Raw genomic sequence first — 2,966 nt, 5'->3', positions numbered from 1 at the left:
CCCTACCCCGAAAATAAGTCCCAGTTAAGTGAAACCTCACCCTCCATCATTGTGCAGCAACGAGAAGATGACGTGACTGTATTTGAATAAATGTAGATTATTGTCTCCTTTATGGATTGTTGCCTTGTCGTGGCGAAGGGGCTTGAGTAACTCAGAGAAGCTATGGGCTATGCCATGCAGGGACACCCAAGACGGACAGGTCACACTGGAGAGATCCGACTAAACGCGATCCACATGGAGCAGGAACTGGCAAGCCACTCCAGTATCTTTGCCAAGAAAGCTCCAACGTCGGAAACAAAAGGCTAAAAGATATGACGATGAAAGATGGGGCCCCTAAGGTTGGAAAGCATTCAACATGCTAGTGAGGAAGAGTGGAGGACTAGTACAAGTAGTTCCAGTGCTAATGAAGTGGTTGGACCAAAGGTGAAAGAATGCTGAGCTGCAGACGAGCCTGGAAGTGAATGGAAAGTCCGATGGTGCAAAGAAAAATACTGCATAGGAACCTGGAATGTAAGATCTATGAACCCTGGTAAGTCGGATGTGGTCAAACAGGAGATGGCAAGAATAAACATTGACATCCTGGGCATCAGTGAACTAAAATGGACTGGAATGGGCAAATTCAATTCAGACAATTATCATATCTACTATTGTGGGCAACAATCCCGTAGAAGAAACAGGAGTAGCCCTTATGGTCAACAAAAGAGTGGGAAAAGCTGTACTGGGATATAATCTCAGAAATGATAGAATGATTTCAATACGAATACAATACATCACAGTAATCCAAGTTTATGCACCAACCACCAATGCTGAAGAGGCTGAAATTGACCAATTCTATGAAGAATTGCAACACCTTCTAGAGTGGTCCTGACCCGACCAGATAGGCGGGATATAAATAAATAAAATAATAAATAAATAGAACTGACACCAAAGAAAGATGTTCTTCTCATTATAGGGGATTATAGGGGATTGGAATGCTAAAGTAGGGAGTCAAGAGACTCCCTACTCTAATGGCAAAAAGTTAGGAAGACGCCTGTTTCTTGGGAGGAAAGCGAGGACAAACCTAGACAGCATCTTAAAAAGCAGAGACATCACGTTGCCGACAAAGGTCCGCATATTCAAAGCAATGGTTTTTCCAGTAGTGATGTATGGAAGTGAGAGCTAGACCACAAAGGCTGACCACTGAATTGATGCTTTCGAATTGTAGTGCTGGAGGAGGCTCTTGAGAGTCCCCTGGACTGCAAAGAGAACAAACCTATCTGTTTTGAAAGAAATCAACCCTGAGTGCTCGCTGGACAGACAAATCCTGAAGCTGAGGCTCCAGTACTTTGGCCATCTCATGAGAAGAGAATACTCCCTGGAAAAGACCCTGATGTTGGGAAAGTGTGAAGGCAAGAGAAGAAGGGGACGACGGACGATGAGATGGTTGGACAGTGTCATCGAAGCGACCAACATGAATTTGACCCAACTCCGGGAGGCAGTGGAAGACAGGAGGGCCTGGCATGCTCTGGTCCATGGGGTCACGAAGAGTCGGATACGACTTAATGACTTAACAAGAAAAGATTGTTGTACATGAAAAAATAAAACATCCCCTGAAAATAAGCCCTAATGCATTTTTGGAGCAATAATTAATATAAGACTCTTCCTTATTTTGGGGGAAACATGGTACCTATCTTTTATTTTCTGAGAATGCCACTGTGGCCTATGTGTGGTTCAGAGGCCTTAATCAAAAATAATATGGAACTCAAGGCAGGAATTTCACCTATATGCTCAAAACTAAAAACATATTTTCAACATCTTTAAATATTTGAAGGAGCAGGAAACTTTGGTAGGCATTATTATTTCTTTAAAACAGATATCTCCAATCTGAGAAGGTACCCCCCCCCCCAAAAATGACAAGCTATAGGTCTTAGACAACCTTCTCTTCTCTAACCCACTTTCTAAGGGTATCTTGTCATATTGGGTATTAAAACTCTCTCTGTGTGTGCGCACCCCCCCCATCAAGTTGCTCCTAATTTGTGGCGACCCTTTCTGAGGTTCCCTAGGCAAAGAATACTCGGAAGTGGTTTACCGTCCTCTTCCCTGGGACTGTGCAGCTTGCCTCTGACTGCACAGGCTAGCTCTTCTTCCTGGAGGCAAACCAGGGAATCCAAGTCTCAACTTCTGGCTTCACGGCCAGGCCAGATACGTAACTTGCTGAGTTACCCAACCAGCTCTCAATAAGTCCCTAGATAGCACGCAACCAGCAACTGTCTTGTTCACACAATGTTGTGTGGGGTTTTTTTTTGACAAAACTTACTGAAAGAAAGATAAATTACTAAAGAACAAATAAAAATAAAGGATTACTGAGGCAGCTACTTAACTGCTGGGTCAGGGGTTTTAGATTTACATTTGTGTTATGAACGTACTGGGTTTCAAATCATTTTCAGTCACGCCAAAAAGGCTGTGATCACTTGCTTTCACACTGGCATCAAGCAGGTTAGAAGTGGCTAAATCGCGTTGCCCCTCCCATGTGGTTGGATGTTGCCCTTATTATCTCAAAATATGCTGGCTTTACTGATAATGCAACAACAAGTTGCATGGGGGGGGGGCGGGAGGCAGAGAAAGGCCCTAATTTTTTTATATAATGAATATAAGAGTTTTCTGCCCCGAAGTTTTCACTTCATGGGGAGAGAGGCTTTCACTGCACCTCCCCTTCTCAGGAGAAAGATCCAATTCCTCAACATTTCCCCAGGCACTCGCGTTACTCATCTCCATTGTCTCTAGGTAGGTGATGAGTGGAATAATGCACTGGATCTAGGATACTTAGGTGCAAGGGCTGTGTTGCTAAACAGAGACAAGAAGATGGAAAGCACACGCTGTTCCTCTCCCACTGGATACACAGGATGTCTATGCCCGTAGGAACTCACTGATTTCTCCCTCCCCCCCCCAAAAAAAGAGTTCTTCAAAATGTTAACAGCAGTTGCGGG

This window comes from Pogona vitticeps, chromosome 4 (genome assembly GCF_051106095.1).
Source record: "Pogona vitticeps strain Pit_001003342236 chromosome 4, PviZW2.1, whole genome shotgun sequence".
Classification (NCBI taxonomy): domain Eukaryota; kingdom Metazoa; phylum Chordata; class Lepidosauria; order Squamata; family Agamidae; genus Pogona; species Pogona vitticeps.
This window is presented reverse-complemented; position numbering follows the sequence as displayed.